Here is a 27,527-nt window from a genome sequence, read left to right on the forward strand (position 1 = left end):
AAAGCTGAAATGGTGTCCATGAAAATTCCAGTCTTCAGCCCTGTGTCTGCCCTTTAGAGGGGCACCCCCTGCCATCAGTTTCATCTCTACATAAGGATCCTTCAGGCATTTGAAGACTGAACCAAAGGCTGAACTTTTTTTTTTTTTAATCTCTATCCCAAAGTCCTCTCTCCACCCAACAGCATGATTTCTGGAACTCTTTCTCAGAACATACACCAGCTCACCAGTGTCCTGAGAAAGCTGAAGTGCCAAGAGTCTGACAAACATGGAGAGCAATGGGGTTAACATTCAGTGTGTTCAGGACATTAACAGTTCTGGGTGAGTCGGGCTCTTTTGATTGACTACGAGTTGCTTCAGAGGACAGCAGTGCTCTCCTCAGCTCCAGTGAGGTTTACTGGGAAGATGAAGATAAGGAAGTAGGAACTTGGGTCTCACGGAAACCCTGAAATGGATTAGCACCTGAACATGCTTTGAAACCACAGGGTAACTCGGGATCCAAAGCAGTGCTAACAGTCGGGGCACCTCAGCAGCTCCTCGGGGGCCCTGGCTCCAGCCTGTCGCCGCCTCAGCTGCTCTGAATCCCACCCACCACTGCCTGGCCCTCCCTTCCCCACGTCTTGCTAGCATCTGCTTACTCCTGGCTGATACCTCCTCATGTCCATCACACCTCTGGCTTCTCCTGCCTTCCTCCTCTGTGAGTGAGTGGTTTGTGGTCTTTTCCCAAAACATGCTCTATGACTTCAACTCAACACTTCCACAGGGAGAGAACTTGATATTTTCACTTCATCACCATCAACCCAGTCAAGCAATGTTTGAGCAGCAGGCCCTTCAGCCGCTGGCCAGCCTACAGATCAGTTCAGATACCCTCCTCTGACCCATCAACAGAGGTGAGAGGGGTGGGCCACAGGATATGAGAGCGGCAGCTTTTCCAGAAGGAACGCTGCAAGGGTCTGTAGCAAGATGAGCCTATCCTGGCTTGCCCTGTCTTAAACCACATTCATGAATCCAAACTGTCAATGCTTTTGACAGTTACATTACACTCTAAGCCTCCCACTTATTGAAAAATCCCAAAGTTGGGCCCTTCCCCAACTGCTGCCAAGCCTCCCCTCTCCACCAGGCACCTCTCTGTGCAAATCTTCGCCTCTTACATTCATCTTGGTAGTTTCTGCTTAAGGTCCAGGCCTGTAAATTCTCCCTTAATCCAAATTCATCCTTTTGACAGCAGGCTTTTTCATCTCTGCTCTATAAATCCCAAAGGTTCCTGAGAGCCCCATCAGAACCATGAGGAGAGGACACAGAATGAGAGGGCTAAAGGTCAGCACCCAGCCCCAGCCCCACTTTGTCCAGAAAAATTCATTTTCATGCAATTAAATTCCAGGAGTTTGTCAAAACAATGATTTCTGAAACAAAAATAAAATCTGAAAACTGCGGAGGCCAAGCCCCTTTTGGGCTTCTGGGCTCAGTGGATGGTCTCATTTTTCAATGCATCAAGATGCACGTCTAGCATAATCCTCCAGGCCTCCTCCTGGGGCAAGTAGAAGCGGACGGGTACACTCCACCTCCTGCCGCTGCTCCAGCACTCATTAAATGCAACAAAAAGCTGGGAACGTGACTGCCGACTGCCGACTGCCGACCTCCAGGCTCCAGGAAGCAGCAGCCCCCTCTGCAGCTTCTCGCTTTGGGCTTTAACCAGCACCAGGGCTGCAAGGGATGAGCTGTTTATCCCTGGCAGCGTGAGACCACAACAGGCAGAGGGGCAGAGGGTGAAACTGGCTGTTGGCAGCTTCTAGGCAGAAGATGAGATGCCTCTCCATGGGCACTTCGATGTTGCCTTGACCAAAGCGAAAATAAGGCAGATGTGTATCGCGAAGGCTGAAGAGGCAGTGGAAGGGGGCTTTTCGGTTGTGTCTAAATCTTGGCTAAAGCCTTAAACTAAAGCTAATGGCTGACAAACAGCTCACATCCTAGAGGGATGCTTGACACACCCTAGCAGCACTTACTGAAAAATGGCAAAGCTAGTTCTGGAACCCCCTTCTCCGTTCAGGCTGTGTTAGGAGCCTGGGGCTTCTCTGAGGAGCAGACCCTCCTGAGGACACTTGTAGAGGAACAGACGGGGCAGAGAAAGGTGTTGCTTTCCGCCGTAATCCCTCATTAGCCGACTAATGGGTCTTCAGAAGAACCATCCAGGGATTGAGGATATGTTCAGGAGGCCTCCCACCTCCTTAACTGTGCTGAGTTCCAGAAACTTGTAAAAACAACTGGTGTTAATGGAACAGACAGAAGCAAAAAAGTTCTTGGGAACTCAGTGTGCCTCCAGGAGTTTGAAAGGGTACATGAAATGACCAGTGCTGCCCACGGGCTGAGGCAGCTGAGATGGCAGGGCAGGGGGGTTAACTGCTCCCTGACCTTTCAGCAAGGCAAGGATGCACTGTCCCCATGAGACAAAGAACCCTGGTGAAGGCCACTGGGCTTAAATTGTCGCAAAAGAACCCAGCTGAAGGAGGCTATGAGAGAGGACACAGGAGGAGGGGAGTAGGCACCAAAGAGTCCAGCTTGGAGAGCGGGGCACAGTCCACGTTAGGGGTGGGGCAGTGGAGAGACACGTAGAGCACCCACCAGATGCTCCACGGCAGAGCTGACTTTGGGCAACTGCTCTGACACAAGTAACTGGATAGCTAAGCAAGAGGTACAAAAATCATCAGCTGCATGAGGAGAACTCTGCCCCATCCTTCCTCCCCTTCTCAACCCTCAGCAGCCAGAACAGGGGGCATAAGGGATGGGGATGGCTGAGAAGTGGAACAAGGAGAATGAAGGGCAGAGGGTGGTCCTCCCACCACTCCCTCCTCCCACTGCTCCCTGGGTGCCAGACCAGGTGGAGCTGATGGGAGGGATATAGTTTTAAACTGAATGTCAAGTTATAGTTTTCAATTTAAATCAGACCCAGTGTTCAAATAACTGGAGATGAGACCTCCTCCCCTCCCCTCCCCTACTCTCCCACCTCCCCTCTCCTACTCTCCCACCTCCCCTCACTCCCTGGCCTCCTGTTCTCACCCTCCTTCCCCTCCTCCTCCTTCTCCAAGGCTGAAAGGGACTGGAAACCATCAGCGTCACCAAGGGACAGGGATGTGAGAGAAGGTACTGGCAGGAGGAAAACAATGTGGTTTCCTGAAGGGACCTGACTGAGGTCAGGGCACTGGAGAAACTGGTTGGGTAGTCTCAGAATTCAATCTTCCTAAGCCTTAGATTCCTCATCTGTAAAATGGAGATAACCAGACTCACCTCCTAGGGGTGTCTTGAAGATTGAAGTGAAAGCATTTGTGTCAACGTGTAAAGCGTCTGGCACTTGGGGGTGCCCAGCAATGTCTGCCATCGCTGGCAGGGGTCCCTCCCTATCACCTCTGAACAAACAGACTTTTAGACCAGCTGAGCTGAAGAGACCACGCAGAGCCATGGTTCGACATCTTCACATTACACACGACTAAACCAAGAGTCAGAGAGGTTGGAGTCAAGCTGCCTGACATCACCCAGTGGGATCATGACAGAGTCAAAATCCAGACCAAAATCTCCTGACCCCAAAGTCAGCCTTCTTCCTACCAAGCCCCTGGGCACTTCCGTAACAGCTCGGTGCAAGTCTGGCCCCCTTGGCAGTACCAGAAACCACCAGATACGTGGATGTGTTGGCACAAGGTTTCATTCACCCAGCAGACACCTTCACCAAGCACCAGTCCTGTCCCAGGAACTGCTAAGCAGAGCAGGATACAGATCTGGAAACCATCATCTCTGTCCTCACTGACCCCCCAACTCAATGAGGGAGGCAGGAGACTGTGAGTATACCATGGAGACTCTAGAAAGGCTTCACAGAGGGGTTCATGAGCTTGTGCAATGGATGGGAAAAGGTGGAGATCCCCTCAGAATTTGCCCCTGCCCCCTTCTCCCCAGGCCACCTGGGGAGTCTTTGGGAGTATCCAATTTTGAGTTCCCTGGCTCTGCAGTCAGGCTGGCAGAAAGTCCCCTCCCACTTTACATTTGCTCCCAAGTACCTTCTTACACTGCACACGAGTCAAGAGCTTTCCTGATGTGGATAAAGGATGACAAGAGGAAGCATTTGCCAATAATTAGTTGGCACATCTCTGCTTATTTCATAATATAACAGTCTGGCCAATCAACCCTTTTATTCCCACCCTGATTCTCAACAGGAAGATGACTGTGAGCAGCAGTGAGGACAGATGACTGTAGGGCACAGGGCTTCCCTGAAGACAGCAAAGTGAATAGAGCTCACGGTTTCGTTCCTGGCCAGGGTATTACACTTCATGTTCAAGTAGCACCATTCACCCAGTGATCTCAAAGCACTTAGGAGGAAGGACATGAACAGCATTTTTTTTAAAAATCAGGTAATTCAGATCTTAATTCAGTGTCCACGTAAGTAATACTCACTTAACCTCTCTGGGTTCAAAGACCAATTAAATACAGCCAAGGCAGTACAGTGGCTTGAATGTGTAAAGCAGATAATTTCCAGTGATGGCTAATCGGATCAACCCCTGCCTACAGCTGGCAAAACTTTCAGGGGCTCCCGAAGCTTAGTATTGAAGGACTGGCCAGGAGATGACCCCTTCCAAGCCAAAGGCACTGGTAGACAGAAGACAAAGGATTCAGGACAAATTGGGAAGTGATGAGAAAGAAAAAAATGGTAAGAATGAAGATATATTTTAGAAACAGTACACCTCTAGTTGCCCAATTATATGATGTTTTCAAGCAAGAGGATAGTCAGGTCTTAAATCAGAGATTGCAAATCAGGGAATCCATCAACTCAAATCCAGTCCATGCATGTGTATTCTTAGGCCAATATAATGTGTATGTATGTTATTTGAATTAGTTGCCAGTATTAAAAATTATAATATTTACCCTAAAACCCTGATGTCTGAGTTTGATTAAAACTTGGAAGAGCTGAAAGATTTAAATATAAAGAAGGAAACTATTATAATAGAAGAAATCACTGGAGAATTCTATAACCTTAGTTATATAAAGAACTCTTTTTTACTTTGGATCCAGGATCCGGAAGTGATAAAGGAAAAGACTGGTAAATTTTATTATATAAAAATAAAAAACACCATAAACAAAGTCAAAAAGACAAACAAACTGGGGGTGGAGGGGAGAGATTGTAACTTACATTACACAGGTATAATCACTCTAATATATAAAGACTTCAAGAAATCAATAAGTAAAAGATCAACAACCCAATAAGAAAGAAGCGAATGATACAAACTGACAGTTCACAGATAATGAAATATAAATGGCTTTTAAGTAAAGGAAAGATTTGTTCAGCTCCACTCATAATTAAAAAAAAAAGTTAAATTACACACTGAGATGCCACTTTTCACATGTTGGAATGGCAAATATCAAAAGCCTGGAAAGCAGACACTGATGGCAGGGCTGTGGGAGACTGCAACTCCTCTTCCAGGAAATTAATCAACAACAACTATTTTGCACTATAGTCCAGAAACCATCTGATTTTTAATCATGCATTCCAGTGACCAGATTCCCTTAGGAGTTTCATACCTGGATTCTGAAGATGGAAACAAGAATTCTCTCTGGATCCCACACAGCATTTAACTTGAACTTGCTGCTATCCTATAATTAGGCAAAGGTTCTGGTTAAAAATAAAAGGGTTTCCTCAGTAATCCTAGCTGTAGGTTCTCTTCTATTTCCTATTAACAGAGAGAGTGCGGAGAAGCAACAGGAGGGAAGGAGAAAGTCTAGCACCGTTGAAAGTTCATTGTGCACCAGGACCCACACTGAGCATCATTGCATTTCTTCCCCCATGGCAAGCCCGAGCTCACTGCCATCCTCTTTTTATAGAAGAGGAAACAGACTCTCAGCCATGGGACTTGACCTTCTTTGATGGATGTATGCAGGGAGGAGCCGAACAAAGGAGCCACAGCTTGGGTCCAAGTGCAGGAGAAGTTTATTTTGATATGAGTCAAACAAGCAAAAGGAAAACCAGAAGTGATGAGTGCCATGGTCAGCTGCTGAGATGGCTCAGTCACAGTGGAGCAGGGTGCCATGCCAGGGATTTCATTTGTGCTTTCCTTTCAACCTCTTCTTTAGCAAGAGAGGTACCAAGACTAGTCTTAAATGGCTGCTCTGTGAAATAGCCGTGGTGAAGCCCTCAAATCCCATTGCTTCCCACGATTAGAGGAGAAAGCATGACTGACCCTTTGCCCTGCATAAATCATCAGGTTCCTGGACAATGTGGTGGGGCTGAGGAGGGGAGGTCAGACAGGACCTCAAGAAGGACACAGATTTCCTGCTAGTAGACCAGTTGGGGGAAGAGTCAATCAATTCATTAGAAAACAAACAATGACAAGACTTTGTGCTCTGAGACGGGCGCAGAGGTTCTCACTGATTACAACCTACAGTATTTGGTTTCCCTCTCCCTGCACCCCGAAACATATTCCTCCCTTGCCAAGTTCTCCATGAGAGACACTAGGATTCCTGCTGACCTGTCCCCCTCGTTAATGGAACTACTTGTGGGTAGATGTTGTTATCCTTGGCAATGGGGTATCTTTGAAAGCAAGGGATTAGAGTGAAAAGGCCAATATTTTTTCTGTAACCAAGGAGCATCCCTGATTTATTTCTTCAGAGTCCTTCAAGGAGTATCAGGTTGTGATGGCCAAAATTCCCAGAGAAGAGTGATGGGGAAGGAAGGCATTCAGTGGCCTGGGAAAGCTGGGTTCCTCTGGAGCCTGCCAGCAGTACCTCTCCATCCCTGAAACCTCCCTAGTGACCCATCTGAGGCCTTCTTTGGGGAAGACACAACTCTGTATATTCAGAGCTGTGATGCAAACAGATTTCATGGGATGCTCTGAGCCCTGTTTGAAACCGCTGAGAAAGGGAGAGGGTGGGCAGGAAGCTGTCAAAATTTGCAGAAAACCACATTCCCAGCGTCTTTCCAAATGATTCCCAGAGTCTCTCCAAACCCAAACTTGTGTTTCCTTTCACCATTACTCAGAATCACTGAGCTGGAGTTGTCAAAATAGTAAATTTCTCTGAAATAGCTCAACTTCAGTTAATCAAACCTCGCTACATATGAGCCCTCAGTGACTCAAAAGCTATCTAGTTCCCTCTTTCCCTCCGTCATTAAAACGAAAAGGTAAAAGACAAAACAATCTCATCTCAAGGCTTTGGACAACAACTTTTAGTAGATATCTCGGGCTTGATATCAACAATAAAGAGCCATAAGAATTGATGTTCAGAATTATAGACCTAGGGTCCTTTAATATCCTCCATCATCAAAAAAAGGATTTGATTTGAGTCTTACACTTTGTCTACTAGAGTATATAAAAGAACTTGGAACTACCAACGGTTGAAACCAAAGGGTTTTCTGGATAAGCCTCCTTTATCCAGAACTATCGTTGTCCCTAAGTTTAGCAGTTCATGGCAATGACACTGTAACTTCCCACTGCAGGAGGCATATTTCTTGGCCGTTATTCTGAGACATAATGGATCAGTACCACATAAAACACACAAAAGACTAAACCCCAGGAGATTCAGTTCAAGTCAAGACTGTAACCAACTAGCTACAAACCTTTCTCCTTCTCTGCCTCTCAGCTTCCCTACCGGTAAGACACGCTGGTTGAATTAGCATCAGCTGACCTTAATGGGAGGAAAGAGAGACAGCAGGACACAGAGGACCTATCCAGTTGGAAGAAGGAAAAAGTATTTCTGAAGAAGGGGAGAGCATGATTAAAGGTATGTCAGTGGTAAAGCATGTTGTTCTTTTCCTTGTATCTGGCGACACTATCCTTGCTCTTCTTGGCTATGGATTGGCTGTTCCCTTCTCCAAGAATGGCTTCTCTGTTCTTCTGCATGTGTCTAAATTCTATGCATCCTTAAAGGTCCAGTTCAAAAGTCATCTCCATAATCTTTCTTTTACAAATAACCTCTTCACTGAACTATTCCAGCACCTCTACGATGACACACATCACTTTGCCTTATATTAAAATAGTCCATAGCGAAACATACTGTCCTAGACACAAGGCTGAATTACATATTTGTACAACTGATCATGCCTAGTAGAACGCTTTGTGCATTGTAGGTGTTCAAATTACTACAGAATGACTGACTGACTGAATGAATGAATAGAATCCCATAATATCTGGACATAGCCAAATTACTCTGGTTTAACCTAAATATTTTTATTTTGAAATTCTTGCTTAGAGACCTTCTTATGAAAATACTGGAACAATCCCATTCCAAAACCTATGGCTTATTTAATTATGGATTCCACATTGGACTACTTCTTAGAGTGTACAGGAATGTTTCATTTCTGACAGTCAAACCTTAAATGAGTGCCCCACATAAGGTTTCTCCCATTGCTCTCACACACGTCTGTGACAACATTTCAGCCCATGCCTGCTGGGAAAATTTAATTCCTCTTTTACAGCCCCACCTCCCAAGAACCAGAAAATAATACTTAGAGAACCAGTCATCTTTGTTCAACACAAATAAAGGGGGAAATAATACCCGGGGCTCCTTAATGCCGTATATTAGCCACACTGCAGAAAGTATCTCATTGATATTAATGTGCTTACAGCTTATTACACAAAAATTAATTAAAAATTGAATAAGGCCAGAGCTTAAAATTCTGCATGTCTAATTTCCCTGCCAAAGCAGCTCATACAATGAATAGCTAAAATTTTAAGAGCATTAGTTTATCACAATGCTGCATACAATGCCATGTGGGATCACCCCTATCACAGAAAATGGGGGTCTATGGCATTACGGGTCCACCATCAACATGCCATCTTTGGGGAATGGAGTTAGATCTTGGATTTGATGCTGTTTTTTTTTTTTAATGGAGGTACTGGGGATGGAACCCAGGACCTTCTGCAGGACTTCGTGCTATTTCACGATTCTCAGCTCTAGCTTCAACACCCCAAGGAAATGCCCAGTTATTACTGAACCACAAATAGCCCATACCAGGCAAGATGAGGAAACCTACCGGAAGTCTCCTCAGCCCCATGTATCTCTACACACTCATGAGTAACTCCAGTGGGGGAACCACAGCAGGTCAGGTCAAGCTGACTCGTACCTTTCAGGTCTCATCACTTCTGCTCCCCCAGTGCTGCTCCCTGGGGTAGCCGTGTAAAGGAGAAAGACTGTGAACACTGGAATCAGACAGACATCAGCAAGCAGCTTCCACCTCCGAGCCACAGTTCCTCCCCAACCTCACAGGACTGTGTCAGGAGCTACACAAGATAACGTGTATGTTGCACGTGGCACCGAGCAGCTGCTCAGTAAATACTACCCCCAACTGAAGACAAAACCCAATGTTCCAGGCCAGCAGTTTCCAGCTCCATTTACTTCCCTACAACATAAAATATCCACCAGCCTCTTGCCTGTCAAGTCCACTGGACAGTCAGTTCTTGAAAGAAACAGACATCTCTCAATCATCTTTTCTGGGTTGCCAGCACCCTGCACCGAGCCTGGCACACAGCTCTTAGCTGCAAATGTCTGCAGAAAGAGTGAAGGAAACAATGGGAAAAAATCGCCACTCGTTGTTGGGGGCTGACCTCTAGCACTTTACACACAGTCTCTCATTTCATCTACACAACAACCTTCTGATCCTGTCTCTGCTTTATAGTTAAGGATACAAACACTCAAAGACATTCGGTATGGCACCTTTGTGGAGGCTACATGTGAAATTACCTTTAAAAAAACACAAACGAGTATTTATTCTGTGTCAGGCACCAAGCTAAACACCCACATGCATTATAATGTAAGCGTGACGACCTTGTGAAAGAAGGGACATTGCAGATGTGGGAACTGACTCTCAGAAGGCTTAAGTATCTCGCCCACAGTCCTCGACTGTTTTAGACTGGCCACAATGGCCATTTCAAATGGCTCCACCTGATCTTAAAAGGGAGGGTCAGGACTCACACCTGGGCCTCGCTGCCTCCAAGTCCCTGATGTGCTCCTGTGCCTCTTGAATAAATCAATCAGTGAATGGCAGGAGGGCAGAAGAAAGAAAAAAAAGAGCAGGCAGAAGAAAAAAGGGAAAGAGAAAGAGAGAGAAAAGGAGTGAGGAGGGAAGATGTTTGTAAACACTGTAACTACCTGGGTAATTCCTACGAGGCCAGATCTCTCCTATTTAATCTCCTGCATAATTGCTGCCCTGGGGACCTGGCTGGTCTCCGAACCTGCAGTTTTCAGCAGCCAGTGTATAAAACACCAAGGGGCAGGCCTCTCCGTTACACTTAAGCCCAGAAGGGCCATATGGATGGGTTCCGTTGAATGGGAATAAGGGTCTCCAGGGCATGCCTATCCCAGCACCCTGCGCAGGTGGCTACCCTCTGTTGGGGTTGGCATCACTGGGTTGTTGCTTCCTGAGGCAGTGGGCCTAACTGCTCTCCAGGGCATTGGGCCATTCGGCTGGTCAGACCCAGCTCACCAACGCCCAGGCTCACTCACCAAAGCCTCTTTAAATCACTGATGCTCTCGCCATGGGAAGTTGGGGCAGCCCAGCAGAGATCGGGGTAAACCAGGATGTGCTCTTTTCCCAGCTGGCACTGGAGCAAGAACCTGCCAAACCAGGATGAGGAGGGATGGCTCCTTAGAGGAAAGATAACAGGACTGGGAGCAAAGAGCCCTGTGTTCCAGGTCTGGCTCTACCTCTGTACCTTACCTTATGCGAGTCCCCTCCCCTCTTTAGGGACAGAGACCAACCAACTATGGGCCTGGGGCTCGACCATCTCTTTTAAGCCTTCTAATAACCCTGTGATACAGCTATATGTTTTTTCATTACAGATGAGGAAACTGCAGCTCAGAGAAGTTAAATGACATGTACGGTGTCACACAGCAAGAAAATGAGAATTGAGATGTGACTCCAAGTTGATCTTGAAGCCTATGTTCCCACCATCGCCCTGTCAGGGACCCAGCTCCTTCATTCTTGGTAACGGATAACAGTCATTATCTCAACCTCCCATGCTGGGGCAAATCTACCTCTTAGTAAGAAAACCTCTCTCTTAAGGCACTTACTGGGCTCTCAAGTGCCGTATCAATGTTAGGAGTCAGGATCATCATGTTGCTCCTCCCCCCATCCCAGGCCTCAGTTTCCCCACTGTGAACTGAGGGATTAGTGCTTCCCAGACTTCCACGTCCATGATTTTTGCCATATCCTTATATCATATATACTAATGTTTAATGTTTGTCTTAAAATCCACTAGTTTTATAAAAGTCAACTTATTCTAAACAATGATATACATGAAATCAAGGATTTAATGCACTGATTATATTATTTCCTGATCCACAACAAAATACATTGATAGTTAAGTTACAAACTGTTCATCCAAGTGACTCCTAGGAGCATCCCATCAGAGGCAAATAAACCTTACTTAGGGGACTCAGTGATCTCAAAGCCTCTACTCAGCTCTTGCTTTGTGAGTCTCTGCCCCATCCCCCTGCATGGGTGTGTCTGGGTGTGTGTATGTGTGTGTGTGTGTGATCGGACCTGTGTCATCTCCAGTCATGTGGTCTGGTCCTCCACGATGGATGCCAGGCTAGCACGGAGGCAGCTGTGTGATGAGAAACTGGCAAGGAGGCAGAAGTTGATCAGTGAGAACGTGAGCACGGTTTCCAGCTGGGATGCAGCCAGAGAGGGCTGGAGTGCCTGGGGCAGAAGACCGGTGAGCATGAAGGGGCAGAGAGCAGGAAAGGGACAGGGTCCCACTGGGTAGTAACCCCTTCCACCAGCAGCCACACATCAAACCCAAGTCCTGGCTTCCCGTGATGTGAGACTGGGGAGAGCAGCTGGTCGATGCCCTTGGGGCAGCAGCATCCTCAGGGGTCTAATTATGAGGGGCGGTGGGAGCCAGCCCCACCAAGCATCCTGCCACACACAGTGGAGATCACCCTTAAGCTTTGTTTTGTTCTGCTTGTCAGCTTAGCTTCTCCTTGAAGCACAGCATAATACAGAAAAATGCACAAATTACATGTGCACAGCTCAGTGAACCTTCAATAACTGAACATACCTATGTAATCAGCACCCAGATAAAAAAATAAAATATCAGCCTCAACCTGGAAGCCCTCTCATGCTCCCTTCTAGTCACTACCTTGCCCCAACGGTGAACGCTATCCTGGTTCCTAGTATCAGATTGGTTCTGCCTATTGTGAACCTTACATAAGTGGAATCATACCAATGTAGTCTTGTGTCTGGCTTCTTTAAGCAGCATTACATGTGTAAGATTCATTCATGTTATTATAGGTAGCTTTAGTTTGTTCTTTCTCATTGGTGTATAACAGTCCATTGTATAATTTATTCGTTCTACTATTAATCGGTATATGGGCAGGACTCAGTTTGGGGCTGTTATGAATAATGTTGCTATGACCATTCCAGGACACGATTTTTGTCTTCATTTCTCTTGGATCTATACCTAGGAATGAAAGAGCTCAGTCACAGTAAATGTATACATCCAGATTCAGTGGATACTGACAGTTTTTCAAAGTGTTTGCACCAATTTCTATTCCCACCAGCAGTGTGTGAGAATTTAATTGTTCCACATCCTTGCCAGCTCTTGACATTTTTTATCTTTTTAATTTCAGCCATTCTGGTGGATTTATCAATCACCTATATTTTGGTTTTATGCAAATTGAACAAGCCCATAGGTTGATGTCATTTCTAAGAAGAAATGTGGTATAGAAGACAGTGCCTAGACCCTGACTCAGAAGACTTAGCCCTAATGTTTGCTCTCCAAGTACTTAACTTGAAGCCATTAGGAAGGAAATGCTGCTGGTCTTTACCAACCCCCTCCTTAAGCCCTTGCGCATTCTTCTGACCCTCACAACAAAGTGATGGAGGCAGACAAGGGAGGGATTATTCTCGAGAGCGTATATAATTTGCCAAGTGAGGACCAGGGATAAAATTCAGCCTGTCATCTTCTGATTCCAGTCCAATGTCCTTTTGCTGAGCTTATATTGACTCTTACTAACTTACTTCTCATTTCTAAGAAGAAAGTGTTTAACAACATGATCTCTGATGTTTCTTCTGGTTTAAATATGGTGGACAGATTTGTTTCCAAGTGTAAGAGGAGTTTACTCACTAGGCATGTAAACAAGTGGAGGATGCTCAATCCTAAAAGGAAACTGAGCCAAGCTTATCTGGTGACTCAAATGCCAAATGAAGCATAATCTTTGTGAATATTCAGCTGCTGGAGACGACAAAGACTCAGCAAGACTAAGAGTGAATAGAGGTTACAGCTTGGTCATTGAAATGACAAAATGTGCTCTACAAACACAGTTTATTTTTCAGGATTTCCTGCAACTAAAGAGCCTCCAACCATCCATCATCCATGCATCCAACCAATAAGACATCTATCTGTCCATCCACTCAACCATCCTCCCATCCCCTTATTCACCAAGCATTTATTGAACACCTACTCTGTCAGTCCCCATACCAGCTTCTGGGGCTACAGAAATGAATCAGAAACAATCCCTGCTCTGAAGAAACTCTCCATCTAGGCAAGGGTCTCATCCTATACACACCTCTCTATATTCTTAGCTACTAGAAGGCAAGGACCTTATCTCACCTCTGCCGTTCCCAGATCATCTATTGCTAAGCCTGGTACAAAGTATTGCTGAGATATATTTGATGAATGAACTATTAATCCCTGAGAATTCTGAAAAAGAATCTGGAATGTTCATTTCTATCATTCCCTATTTCTTCTCATGGGATTAAGATCCAGGTCTTGAAGCTTTGCCCATGATGTTCCCTTCCACATAACAACCAAGGTGCAGAAAGGAAGGAGCTGCTTCCTTTCTCAGCTGTGCTGATGGGCAAACAGCTGGGGAACAAGTTCTGCCCACATTCCCTGGAGAATCTTTCCCATGAGATCCTTCCATATCAGACATGTTCCATGTTTTCTAATTGCTCATGATGGAATTCTACAGTGTTTTTGAAGAGGCTCACCTGCACTGCTTTTTCTCTAAAGATAGCATGGTTTATAAAAAGCAAATAATTGTCAGTCAGCATTTCAACAACAAAGATGAGCAGAATATAGTGTAGAGAAGGTGGGCAGCTTGCAGGCAGGAGCCACAAAAGAAAAGGAAGGTGCTTCAAACTCCAACACAGTTCCAGCAACTCCTAGCCCCAGTAATACTGACGCCCAAACTTCAAGAGCTCAGCTCCCAGCATTCAAGGTATGTGTCTGCCATCAGATGCATTCAGGTCCATAAACACTCTCTGAGCTCCTATTATGTGCACTCAGTGGCTGGGTGGGTACCCTTACCTTCTCCCCCTCCCTTACCTCCCAAACACCATTAAGCACCAAGCAGAACAAACTGTCTATCTTTGGAATCCATCCCCTGCTCTCACTCCTTACTGCCACCATGTGACGCCAGCCCACTGACATCCTCCTACCTGGACTCCCACAACAGCCTCCTAACTGGTCTCCCTGTCTCTACTGTTACCGTCCAGCCACCTAATAGATGTGAATCTGATCACATCTCCCCGCTGCCTCCTACTCTCCAATGGCTCTGATTGGCGCTTAGAGAAACGCTCCGAGCCCCTCTGATGACCTGCAAGACCCTCCGTGATCTCACTGCTGCCTCTCTTCCTTGGTAGGCATGGGAATGCCCCCCTGGCACCACCAACATGGGTCCCCCTGTATTTCATGCTAGCTGAAGGAGGATTGGATGTCAAGTTGCTCCGTACACGTGTCCTTAAGTCCCTTCACCGCCAAAAAAGAAATTGATCCTGGAACTCAAGCAGAGCCTTGAGAAGAGAGACTCAGAAACAGATAAATATTTATGCCTGCCTGCCCTTCTTCCTCCCCCATTACCTCTGGGAACAGTGGCTACAGGGATGCATCTCTCAGTCCCTACTCAGTCTAGAGGGTCTCACAAGCCAGAGGAGGGAAGACTATGAGTGATGCGACAAAAATGTGATGACTTTTTAAAGTATTTCAGTGTTTATATTTGCCTCCACCTGCAAGGAAATCTTGCATTGGCATCTTAATTTTCCCTTCCTTCTCTTAAAGAGAAAAGATTGTCACTTGCTAGGAAAGGGACTAAGTCCACAGACATGTGAAAGGAAAGGAGAAAATATGAAGGAAAGAAAGAGACAGAAAACCACTGCACACTGTGTGTAGTGAGATGTGGGGTTTGGGGCAGTGAGACGGGTGGAGAGGAACTGTGGGGTGTAAGAGAACTGGAGAGGAGAGAGAAGGGAGTTTTGCCAAGGACTGTAGTAGATGAGGATGAGCATCTTTGGCGTCTCCAGGACACGTGAGTAATGGATTTTAGTAACTCTTTAATTTGAATGTAATTACTTTAAAATTTTAATTTTGATTGTTAATCCTTGGATACACTAACGTTCCCAAACTAGATTGTGTGTTTCCCTAGGCTTATTAGCATTACACATGCAGTCCAACAATCATAGCACTGCAGCAGAGCTGTCGAGACCGTGTGCTGTGCACAACTCACTGCTCAAGCCAGGCAGGGAAGCCTTCTCCATAGAGGAGACATCGACCCTGGGTCTGGGGCGAAGAATAGAGGTCAGCCAGGCAATAATGGGCAACTGGTCAAATGACAGCAGACCCGTATTTCTAAAGAGCAATTTGGTGCAAAAGACCCAACAGCTCTCAAAAATGATTGAGCTAGCACTCTGAATATTGTGGGTGACAAGAAGCACAGCCAGGTCCCTCTTTGGACGGTGGCATTCACTTCAACAATGTAGGGACAATTAATGACTAGCCAACAGGACATTCCTGGCTGCCGGAGACAACTATTGAATGGAGTTTGCCAGTGCCAAGGAACCTCTTCTTACTTTTTGCCATGCCACCTAAGAATATTAACACTTGCCTAGAAATCTGGCCTTCCACTGCCTCTGCCTGGGTCTGTGTAAATCATACAGTTCCATCAGTGTTCATCTGTCGGCGGTGACATAATCACTTTCACTCTCATTTACTGAGAGCTGGTCCAGGTTGAAAAAAGAACTAGGTGGGTGGAGGGTATAGCTTAGAGGCAGAGCATATGCTTAGCACGCACGAGGTCCTGGGTTTAATCCCCAGTACCTCCATTAAAAATAAACAATAAATAACTTAATTATCTCTCCCCTCCAGAAAAAAACCAAAAATAAATGAATAGATTTTTTAAAAAAGAAGAGAAAAAAGAACTGAGAGCTACATAATAATATAGTCATTCCGCTTTACAGGTGAGGAAACTGAGGCTCAGCAGGTACACAGCAGAGTCAGACTGAACCCAGGTAAGAAGGAAGCCAAAGCCTGTTCCCTTATCCGCAAACTCTACTGACCTTCCACGCCAACCCTCACCACACACTGTCCTGTTCCCTGTCCCCTGTACACTCTGTTATGATATTCCTAAGCAAAGAGATTTCTTCGTTTTAGCCCTCATCCCCACAGCACAGGGCCCAGTATGTACTAGGTGCTCAGGAAATGTCTGTTTAATGATTAATTAAAGGAAAGAGCCCTTTTAGTGTTAAGGAAGCCTGGCCCTAAGTGAGGTCTGGCCTCCTTGCCCCATCTGGGTTATGATATGATGAGTGACACACAGAACACCCCCCGCAAACATCAGCCCCACTACAGGCGGTCCATCCATTACACCATCATCATTTACGTCTGAAAGCGTTTTCTTCTTCTTCTTTGAAATGGAATCTCCCATTGGGGAGTTATCAGAAACATTAGCGCAAGGTGGGGGAATACAGGAAAACAGATGCTGGAGCCAAATCCTCTGGGTTTAAATCCCAGCTGAGCCACATCCTAACTATGTGGCCTTGGGTAAGTAACCTCTCCCTGCCTTGGTTTCCTTATTAGTAAGATAGGGATAATAATATCTACTTAGTAGAGTTGTAATGGAGATTAAACGAATTAGCGTATATAAAGCACCGAGAATAGGACCCAGCACACTTAGCACTATTTAAGTGTGTGTTGAAAACATAAATCACGCAGGGATTAGATGGAAAAGAGCAGAGTCAGAATGAGGTTCCATATGAGTGGATAAAAGAAGGAAAGGGCCCAGATGAGGAGACAAGTTATCTGAAACAAAAAGTGTGCTACCTTTATAATGCAGCCAAGGCTGCCCCTGACCATTGCAGGGCTCTTGGGAGGGTCCCAGCACTCAGGAAGGTCCCTCTTCTGTCTGTACCCTCCAAAGCCAGGCAGGAGTTGGGTGGGGAGGTAGGGAAGCAGCCCCACAGAGGATACTGGGGCTCAGAGGTCTGTGGTCCTGGGCTCTCTCTGTGGGGTCCAATCTCCTGTGCCCAGAGCCCCTGGGTAGCCTCCAAAAGAGATTCCCACCCCTCCCCACTGAATCCTGAGCCCTGGCCCAGCCTAGAACACTTAAACATTTCCCTCCAACTAGGGTTGAATAAGATCCAGTCAACTAGACTTGGGTTCACATCCCAGCTCTGCAACAGTAATGTGCTGACCTTGAGTAAGTAACTACCCTTGCTGAGTCTCAGTTTCTTCATCTTTAGAATGGGAGTATAATAATAAAGCCCACCTCCAAGGGTTTTTGAGAAAACTAAATAAAATAGCCAAGATAAATCTTGGGGAATGGGAAGTATAGCTCAGTGGTAGAGCATGTGCTTGGCATCCACGAGGCCCTGGGTTCAAGCCCCAGTGCCTCCACTAAGGGAAAGAAAAAAAAGAGGTAAATCTTGGAGCATGAGCCTGGAACATCGTAGGAGCTTTATGAAGATTTGCTGAATGAATGAATGAAAGATCACACAGAACAGAGTCTCAGACTCATATGGCTCATGGCCTCCACCATTCCATTTAGAGAGGAGACTCTAGTACCAAATCACTTCTCCTTTCAACCTTGCCAGGGCTTCCCCAGGCAGCCCAGGCCTATTTACCTAAGTGATGAGAGGACTGGGGAGAGCTTCAAGATCCCACCCACCACCCAAGAACAAGGCTGAGAGCTTAGGGGTAAGTGGGACTGATCTGAAGTTTCAAAGAAAATCAGGATCTGTTAATGAAGGATCAGAAGAAGTAATGCCTCAATTAGTCTCCATGCTTTGTTAAATCTGGAAGTCACATTTAGTCAAACACTAGTGATTGAAGAGGGGATTCTTTTTCACTCTCTCTTTTTTAAACCCCAAGTATCATTCAGCTCTTGCACTTGCAGAATAAACCCACCGTCCTTCCAGATTCCCAGAGGCCTCAGCTGACACAGGACAGGCCAATGATTTGCTCACCGAGGGAAGCTGGTGTTCCCAAAGGGGGAAAAAAGGCGTGTGATTTACATGGCATAATATACTCATTAAAGGTTTAATTGGAGTCACTTTGCCACTGATCCTCCAACAGCCCCCTTTTCTCCCCATTTAATTAACAGAGTAACCTTTAGCTCCACAACCCATAAAGAAAGCCAAGTATAAAAGAGAGGGCTATCTACTCCCCCGTCCTGATCTCACCAGGCTGCTTAAAATCCCAGTGGGGCTCGCAGGCTCTGGGGGCGGGGAGGGGAGGAGGGTGCCTGTCTTCAGTTTAAAGTATTCATATCCTCAGAAAAAAAAAAGAGGCTGCAGAATCTGAGTCAGCCAGGCCCAAGTTCAAATCGTAGCTCTGTCATTCACTAGCTGTGACCTTGGGCAAGATCATCTCTTTAGCCTCAGTTTCCTCCTCTGTAAAACAGGGATAATAATTAAACAGATAAGTCATGGGGTGGTCTTGAAGTTCAGATGAATGTCACATTTGTAAGTGAACTTCAGCACTGAGCCTGGCACGTGGTATGTGCCTAGTAAAAGTTTGCAGTTTGCTCTAAAGTCACAACACAACATTGTAAATCAACTATACTTCAATTTTTAAAAACTGAAAAATAAAATTTTAAAAAGTCACAACTATGGAGTGTAATGAGTTGGGGGGTAGCAGGAACTAGACTGCCAAGGCACTTCCCAAACACTGATAAATTGTCATTTTGCCTAAAGAAATCACCAAGCAGTTTCTGTGAAGCCACAGACCAAATTTCTAGCAAAATTTATTTGAGGTGACTACACACAATCACCCATGCTTAATCAAGGTCCAGAATATTTTAGCTGCTGGCCATGACCTCAATTGGTTGGCTGTCCCTCTCCCAATCTTCCCCTTTTCTGCCCTTTCCCTGCCCGCTTGCAACATGGAATATAAATAATTAATGCTATCCAACTACCTAAGCCAAAAATAAATAAAGCTTCAAGGGTGTATTGGATTTCCACACAAATCCACCATCAGGAAGATGATGCATTCCACGTGCAGGTGTCTGCATCCCAAAAGCCATTTGTGATGGGACTGCTCAGTGGGTACCAGAGTTAGTTAAAGCTCGCTTCATTATGGTGGCGTCGGGGCAGATGGGAACTGATGGCGCTGGGCTGTTTTCATAGGGAAATGTGCACAAAGTCCCAGGTCAGCGCTGTGATAAATGGGCTTGCCGACAATGTGCTGGGAGCATGCATCTTAGGGGACTCCTGAGGTCATGAAATGTCTGTTGTTAAGCTACACAATTTTCTTTACTTATCAGCCCTAACCACATCGCAGACACATATTTGCACAGTGAAACAAAGGACGACATGCATTATCAGGCCCCAGCCGGAACGAGAGAGGCGCTCAGCCAGCCGGTGCTGATTGGACAAAGCCCGGGACACAGTAAACACCAAGTGCAGAAGGGAAAGAAGGCTGGAGATTTTGTTTTCAAGTGACAAGTTGGAAGGGGGAGAGCATGGGGGCTGTGGGTGGGGCGTTCTCTAAAGAGCACAAGTTCCAAGGGCTGAAGTCATCCATCACCACCACAGTCTTGGCGGCCGACTCCGTCCTCCACACGGCAGCACAGGGATCTCTCCAGAATGCAGATTTGATGTTTACAACCATCCTGTGGCTCCCTGTTGTCCACAGGAGAAAGCCTGAACTCCCTGGCATGCCTTCAAACCCTTCCATGTTCTGGACCCTTCTTATACCTCTCCTCCGATTCTTCCATCCTATTCCACGCTCCTGCCATCCTTCATTCATTCAGATGCCCACAGGCCTTTGCATCCTCTACCCGGCAACACTCTTTCTCCACTGTTTTAACTGGCTAACTCCTAGTCACCCTTTATGTCTCAGCTGAGATTGGCTTCCTCCAGAAAGTCTTCCCTGACCACCATTAAATTGGGACTTAATGTTCCTCGTCAGCCTCCCACAACACAGCCCTGTTCAGCTGTATTGCTGATGCCTCGTTACTTGTCTCTAGATCATCCGCTCTGCTGGGGCAGGGTCTACCTTGGATGTGGTATCTCCAGTACCCTGCAGCATGCTCGGCACAGAGTAGATGCTAGAAACTGTCGATAAAATGAATGAGTAAATATGCAGAGAAAGAACCTGCACACTGGCAGGAGGCAGCAGTCCTAAGTGGGCCACATACACTGTCAAGGAAAGGTCAGGACACCGGTCTCCTCCACCGCCCCCATCCAAATGAGCCTCCACCTGGCACGGGGAGACAGAGATCAAATGAGTTAACAGTTAAGTTGAAAACCATACAAGACATCAGAAACAAAATCCCTACGCAAGAGCTTGGAAGTTACCCCAAAACAAGGAGCAGAAAAAGATATAAAATTTGGTGTACGAAGCAGAAGTTTGGGGCCAGAGAGATGAGAGGGGGCCAGAGAATCAGAAGCAGATGGGGAAAGAGGTGAGTCCAAGGAATTTCCTGAAACTGTCGTGAGTACACGCTGCTCCTCTCATGGGTGTGTTTTGAAGGCCAGGAACAAATCAGAACAAATCAGGCCCTCTCGGCTACAGGTGATCAGGCAGTGAGGCCCGGAGCCTCTACAAGGCAGGGGGTGACAGTAGAGATTTCAAGAGAAAAATTAGGGTAATTGCGAAAAAAAAACAAAAAGAAGAAGAGGTTTGGGCAGGGGAAATAGGAGGAGACCTCCAATGCCATGAGCCCATCCCAAGGGAATGGCTAGTCCTCGGGGACACCTGGAGAAGTATTAGGAGGCACCTGAGCAGGCCCATCTGGAGAAGAGAGACCTGTGGTCTTGGTTCTGTCTACTCTGTGACTTTAGGCAAGTGGTCTCCTATATCTGTCTTCCCTTTTCCTCTTGGAGAAAATGGTGCTTTCCCCCATTTGTACCATCGAATCTTCCCGCACCCTGTTAGACAGGCCCTTCGTTTAGCAGATGAGGGAACTGAGGATCAAAAAAATAGAGTCACCTGTCCCAGCTCACCCAGCTAGTGGGTGGCCATGCTCAGATTCAAATCTGATGAGTCTAAATAGTGCACTCCCCCAAGCCCAGCAGGCTGCCAGGTGGCCCAAGCTTCCCCTAGCTGCGTAGCAAGAACATAGAAGCCAAGCCAGCTTGGGCTGACCATCAAAGTTGGCAAAATGTGCTCCACCTCTGCCAAACCCGCTAGACACTTCGTGGGATTTGTTTCTTTGCACCCAGCATAAAATTGCACATCCCACCCATTCCCCAAGGCTATGCTCTCCTACTCTGTCCCAGTGGCCCCGTCTTGTTTATCTAATAAGCAGTCCATACCAGGGTAGTTACGGCGTTCCTCCGAGATAACGCTTTTGCATTGTTAAAAGGTTCTTTTTGGAGACCCAATGCCTTCACCCAAAGGCCTAATAAAAACAGAGAAAATGAGAACAGTCACTGTTCCCCAATGCCCCCCTACTCTATGCTGGGCACGTGCACAGATATTACAAAGCAAGTACTGCCAATCCCACTTTACTGATGAAGGGACTGAGGTTTGGGAAGATTTAATAGCACATCCAATGCCACAGGTAGGAAGTGGCAGAGTAAACTTCTAACCTAGGCCTGTCTGCGTCTCTTCCATGGCTCTTTCCACCGTGTCAAGCTGTTTTCAAGCACCTGTAGGTACACGGTGAGTGGGGGTTGTCAGGGGTGATTTGCTGGCGGTGTGTAGACGGAGGGGTTTTCAGGACAAACATACCTTTTGATAGGCTTCACATCACTCCTTCACATAGAGGGAAATGCAACCTTGATTGCAGAAAGAACTCAGTGGAGAACAGAAGCAACCACTACAGAAAAGAAGGGATCGTTCATCACGGAGACGGGGACGGAGACCCAGGTGGGAAAGAAGGAGAGGGAGTCAAGCCAATGTCAGAATCTGGATGGAAAACTATCAATATCCAGGCAGGCACCTCCCAAACATCTGCTTCTCTATTTGTTTGAGGGGACCTGGTGGTCTCAAACCGGCAGCCTTCAGCATACACGTCAATGAGTATTTTTCTTCTTACTCATGAAAGTTCAGAGGCATCAGGATTCTGGGCTCTTCTAGGGCAGCCAATACCAACTCTTATCTTCCAGGGACAAGGGACAAGATATCTAGGATGGACAAGTCACTGGGCTTTGGCCTGGTGTCCTTGGTCCACACTTCTCATCCACTCACTGCCTTGTGTAACCAGGGAGGGAAGGCAGATGCTCAGCGATGGGTTTTTTGAAGACCTGACAGACAGCATTTCCAAATTAAAATTTCAAAAGAGAAAGAAAAAAGTCATTTTATCCTCTGTTCTGTGAGTCCCTGGTGAATAGGAGTGTGGGTTTAAAATTTAATCATTAATTTATTGGAGGGAAATAAACCACAGAGTAAATATTTAAAGTGCAAAATTGCTGAGTTCTTGAGTTATGATCCCTTGATTTAGCATAAAAACTAAGAGTTCGTGTTTTCCCAGAGCGGAGACAAAGATGTATTTAAAATGTTTTAAGTGACAGATGCCATTAATTTTTTAAAATAATAATCTGATTTGCAATGCACTATATGCCATTAATTTTTTAAAAAACAATCTGATTTGCAATGCAATATACAATATAAGAATGTCTCAGTGTTCCAAACCTCGGCTTCGAGCTGTAGAAATTGTATCTGGAAAAGCACCCACAGAAAGCTGGAAGTTCCTTTCTCACTGCTGGCCATACTGCTCACTATGGGCTCAGGCAATGAAATGCTGGTCTTTCCTGCCCACTACACAACTCAGGAGGTGGTGCTTATTCCAAGTGAGGCACTGGCAAGGTCCATGAAAGGAGGCGAACTTGGAGGCAGTGAAGGAGACAGATGTGGACAGAGCAATCAGCCCTGTTCCTCTTGCTAAGTTCAGGCCTCCCTCCTCCTTCACCTGAGTCACCCCCTAAACTCCTCGCTTGACTTCCATCCCTTATGCTCAACCTAGAGTTATTACTGTCAAACACAATGTGACTGCATCACTCTTGATTAAAATCCTTCCATGGTTCCCCAGCTCCCACAAAGAAAGCCCCATCACTCGGCAGAGTTTATGCCACAGCCCTAAGTATTGGGCCCCCCAACCTCTCTGTCTTCTCTCCCACTAGTGCTCAAGGTCTACCCTTGTCTTCACAAGGCCCAAAGGCACCTGGCCACCCCTTTGCCTGGTCTCCTTCTACTCTCCCCTTGCTTACTCCTCAAACTGGCCTCTTTGCTTTTTCTCAAACAGGTCCCACCTGCTCCTACCTCAGGGCCTTTGCACATGACTGATTCTCTACCAGGACCAATGTCTCCTTAGAGAGAGCCCCATGGCTTCCACCTTCACTTCCTTCAGACTCTGTACAAATGTCAGAGAGGCCTTCCCTGACCACGCCATCTAAAATAACACTCCTTCCCCTAACCACACATCCTCTATCCCTTACTTTGTTTTTCCCTCATAGTGTTTATGGCCACCTGACACATGATCTCCATATCTATTTACTGTTTGCCCTCTCACGCTAGAATAGAAGCTTCATGACAGCCAGCCTTTGTCCACTTTGTTCTCTGCACTACCCTCAGTACACAGAACAGCACTGAGCCTATACATTGTTGGCGCTCAGTGGACACAGACAGAATGAATTAAGTGGATGAACATCCAGATGTTTGCTATTCCTCCAACCTTGCTGCTGCTGCCTCCTTTGTCTTTGAACATGTGGATCCTTTCATGTGGAATGCCCTTCCTCCCATTTGTACTACTAGGCAACCCCAGCTTTTCTTGAATGCTCCTTCCTTTGGGAACTTCCTTGTCCCCGCACACCTTGGTCCCAGGCCTAGCAAGGGTGTCAGCTATGTGCCCCACGCCGGTTCCTTCTATGACACCAAAATGGAATGGTTGACGTGCTTCTCCATCGCCCCTAGGAGACGCTGAGTGCCCCAGGGGAGGAGTGTATTGTTTTTTCTTAAGCACCAACTATATCTTAAGCACCCAGCGAGGGCCTGGCAGATAGAAAATACTCTGTAAATGTTCACTGCAATTAGCAAATAAATGATCATTAGAGCTGGTGTCTGTTGAGGATTTCCTCTTTGCCTGTCACTGTTCTAAGCACTTTGCAGAGATTAACTCACCACCTTTTTATCAACTCTATAAGGTAGGTGCTAATATAACCCCATATTTCAGAGAGGGAAACAGAGGCACAGAGAGGTTAGCTAAGTTGCCCCAAATTCACATAATGTAAGTGGCTGAACCAGGGTTTGAAGCCAGCTCTGGGGTCTGGGCTTTAAACCATCAACCCTTGTTGCCTTAGTAATGAATGAATGGGGGTATGGCATAAATGTTGGACCTTAAATAATATCCTTGTGCTCTTTTTTTCTCTGTGCTCCCTCTGTTACTCTTCCTCTCTCCTGTCTCCACATAAGCATTCACACACTCAATTAACATATGCTTATTAAGAACCTACAGTGCACCAGGCGCAGCAGGGAGGGATGGAGTAACCACAGTAAGTGATGCTCTTGTGGAGCTTCTGTCCAGGAGGGAGACAGATACGACTTCATTGCATGAGTACGCACGGACAAGTTATAATAACAAGGGCCATTCACTCATCCACTCATTCATTCATTCATTCATGTATTAAATGCCTGCGGATGCCTTACTATGCATCAGGAGCCGTTCTAGGTATTGAGGATGAAGTAGTAGCTATTTACATTCCAACAGACCAAAGACAAATAAGCAAAGAGCCAAGGTAGTTTCAAAGTTACATAAACTATATTATGAGCATAACGATGGAGGAAAAAGAAGCCTGAGAAGAAAACATACAATGAGCTATGAAAGCGTATCGTGGGGGACTTTGATCTAGACCCACAATGATAGAAACCAATAGTAAGTGCTTACAGTGTTTCAAGCACCAAGCTCTAAGGAGATCAGTCCATTCAATATTCACAAGTCAGTGTAGTGGGAGCTATTGTCATCTTCATTTTATACATGAGGAAATTTTAGGCACAGAAAGAGAAATAACTTGCTCAAGGTCAAACCAATAATAAGTAGCAAACCTAGGTGATGAGCCAAAGCAGTCTTGCTCCAGAGTCTACACTCCTCCGTGCCTAGTTAGTACCTTCTGCCACTGGGAGAGGTGGTACTGGGATGAGGTATCAGGAGCTGTGTGACCCTGGGCAGGCCACCACCTCTCTGGGCTTCAGCTTTCTGGAGTGAAAAAGACTACTGGACTAGATCAGAGTCCGACATTCTTATGTCCAGGGGTGGGGAGGGAGGATCCTCAGAAATCATGTGAAGAATTTTCTGTGTGTGTGAAAATGACAATGTTTCTTAAGTGTGGCACCATAGTTTAAATTTCCAGAGTGGTCTGTGGCCCCTTAAAAAGTGTATTAAATCATTCCTTCTAGAATGTAGTGTCCTATGAAATATACCAAGAAACACACCTTGTGTTCTTTTGTATAGCACAGACCATGCCCACTCTCAGAAGAACCCAAATGTCTACGATACTTTCTGCCCAGAAGGTGAATTCTGAGTCAGTCTTAGACTGCTCTCCCTCCGTCTTCCTGACGGCCCTTGCTCCCTTTGATTTGAGATCACTCCTCCTTCAACTGCATCCTTCTGTACCTTGAAGACCCAGACGCAACCCTCCCCAGCCCTAATGCTATTAAGGCCAAATAAAGCTAAGCTGCACAGTTGTAATTTCATAAATGTGTCCTGTAAATCCAACAGTGAAACACTTTATTAGGTGGGAAATGCCATACATAAGTTATTTATTTCCCCATCAAAACATGAATAAAACAACTTCATCATACAGGGTACAGTTTGATTCCATGGCTGTCGACTCGTGGCTACCAGCATGGTCAGTGGGATTTGGTTTTGTCTTTATATATTACATTGATATCACAAAGAATAAGAGATTCGGCCATTCAATGCTCAGGTCTTAAGTCACTTAACATTATAAGCACCTTTCAATAATGCATTAACATATAAGATATATTCTTAAAGACAAACAGAAAGAATTAATATTTTATGGGCTACAACCCACAAATGTCTTTAGAAGCATTGATTGCTTCCGCAATCCATTAGGCTCTATTTTGATCTCCAATGGCTGGAGACAGTCTGCTCTGTGGTAGGAATTATTTTGGCAGCATAATAATTTAGAGATGGCCAACATTTTGATGACCTTCAGCTTTTGACCCCGAATGTTAAAGAAAGTCTAATAAGAACACACAGCTCCTGCCATACCCCTGTCTATTGTCACGATTATGTTAGCTGGTCAGAAGAGAGCTGCTCTTCTCTGATGAAATCTGACAAACCAGGCTTCAGGCTGATCCAACTAACTCATCAGAAGGTCAAATTGGAGCTATTTTCCAACAAGGTGATAGTAATGATTATAACAGCAGCAGCCATCATTTATGCAATGGATAATGTGCATCTTACATACCCTAGGGGGCACCATTCATAAACTGGCTGGAAGATGGCAGTAAAATGTCTTGAGAAAGGGTTACCCTTTCCTAATTCTAACTCTCACAACAGCACTATATAAGCTAGTGACAGCCTAATTCTCCAGTGACCTGAAAGTTAGGAATCACATCCTGACTCTACATTTGGGGAAACAGACTTAGGCAAGGTAACTGACTTACCTACAGCCACACAGTTAGCCAGAGGTGATACTGAGATTCAAAACCAGTCCACCTGGCTTCAAATCCTGCACCAGCCTGGATAACATACAAACTGGATGGTAAGAGGAACCAGTGTGACTCCAGGAGACTGAAGGAAGATATCAGCCAGAACAGACAGGAAAGCCAGGACATTCCTTCCTTATCACCCAGAAAGAACCTTCAGAGCAAGCAAAGCCCCTCAGTGGAAGCTCCATCTGGAACATGACGAGATCTCCATGCCTTTGATGAAAATAACTCATCTCCCTCTTCTTTGTGATTCCTTAAGACTCACGGCCTATCAGATTCTCCAAAGCTCTTACTGAATTACACCCTGGCTTCGAAGGTTTGCCTCCACTCTAAGAGGTCTCTGCCCACCCCATCAGAGAACTCAGCACTCCATATCCTGAATGTCTGTTACATCCACACCCTGTGGGACTGGGATTGCTTGAAGCCAAGAGCTTCTTTGGTACTTTCTTTAGCGTAGTTGCTGATGATTTTCTATTGAATGAATGAAAGAGTTTAAAATTAACCAGACTTTCATTTAATCCTCTCACCTCTGGACAAGTCAGAACTAAACAGAGATGCTATGTCTCTTGTAGTCACCCTCCATACTCTGTCCATCTGTGTTCAGCCCAGCTCAAGGATGGTCTCACAGCCTTCCCTCTCCCCTCAGACTGTCTCACACCACAG

General features: G+C 45.9%; 1 protein-coding gene and 1 non-coding gene across 3 annotated transcripts in view; one reads left to right on the plus strand and one right to left on the minus strand.

Annotated features, from left to right (window-relative positions):
* The window catches only part of NAV2 (neuron navigator 2), a 690,497-nt gene that overhangs the window by 605,617 nt on the left and 57,353 nt on the right, over positions 1 to 27,527 (minus strand). The gene's annotated exons all lie outside the window — the stretch shown is intronic.
* TRNAA-GGC (transfer RNA alanine (anticodon GGC)) lies at positions 17,571 to 17,642 on the plus strand. The gene has a single exon. It is a non-coding gene; the product is annotated as a tRNA-Ala (tRNA).

The sequence above is a fragment of the Camelus dromedarius genome, chromosome 12 (genome assembly GCF_036321535.1).
Source record: "Camelus dromedarius isolate mCamDro1 chromosome 12, mCamDro1.pat, whole genome shotgun sequence".
NCBI classification, from domain to species: domain Eukaryota; kingdom Metazoa; phylum Chordata; class Mammalia; order Artiodactyla; family Camelidae; genus Camelus; species Camelus dromedarius.